Here is an 890-nt window from a genome sequence, read left to right on the forward strand (position 1 = left end):
ATGGCACTTGAGTGGGTGGTGCTAGGCTACGTTGCCGAAGTTGAAGCAATCATGCTTCTGCTTCTCACAGTTCCGGGTCTCGACCCTCTTCGCAAGGGTCTCCTCCGACCCTTTCTCTCAATCGTCCCGTTTTGTTTGTTCCTGTTAATGGACATCTACTGGAAGTACGAGACCAGACCCACTTGTGAATCCGCTGAATCCTGGACCCCATTTGAGCATCTCCGTCACTAGAAGTCCATCATGAAGTCCCAGCGTAATGCCCTCCTCATCGCTGCCGCTCTCATCTTCTACTGGCTGCTTTACTCCGTCACTGGTCTGCTTGTTCGTATCGAGCAGTTGATCAAGCAGATTGAGAAGATCAAGGCTCAGGATTGAGCAGCAATTTTTGATTTGTGGGTTGGTTTTAGTTTCTGTTTTTAAGGGAGCCCTTTTGGGAATTTCATCTATAAGTAGTGATATTATATGTTATGATGTTGACCCTCGTTTACTGTTAATTTTGAATTTGGTAATCTGAGCTAGTAGCTTAAGGCCCAAGATTGATCAAAAAAAGAAAAAAAAAAGACAAAGAAGAGAGGGAAAGAACTAACCTTTTCTGCAGAGACCTGGAGAATTACTTGGTCATCAATGCCAAAGAGCCACGGTACTTCACTGGTCTTCAATCGTCAGAGAGATCGAGAGTGTGGTGGAGGTGGAGGTGGAGGTGGAGGTGGAGATAGAGGTGAGTGTGGGCGTCTGACGGTCTGAGTAAAAGTGAGGTGATTTGTGAGAGTCTGAGAGAGAGTTCAACACTTAGAAAAGTTATTGTTTTGCATCTACATGGTATCAGAGACTTAGACAAATTTGCGCCTCTTTTTTTGCCTTGAATTTTAAATTTGCACCACTTTGTTTTT

General features: G+C 44.4%; 1 pseudogene; it reads left to right on the top strand.

Annotated features, from left to right (window-relative positions):
- Positions 1 to 471, top strand: LOC113709382 (uncharacterized; annotated as a pseudogene).
- The last annotated feature ends 419 nt before the right edge of the window (positions 472 to 890 follow it).

Source organism: Coffea arabica, chromosome 9e (assembly GCF_036785885.1).
Source record: "Coffea arabica cultivar ET-39 chromosome 9e, Coffea Arabica ET-39 HiFi, whole genome shotgun sequence".
Taxonomy (NCBI): domain Eukaryota; kingdom Viridiplantae; phylum Streptophyta; class Magnoliopsida; order Gentianales; family Rubiaceae; genus Coffea; species Coffea arabica.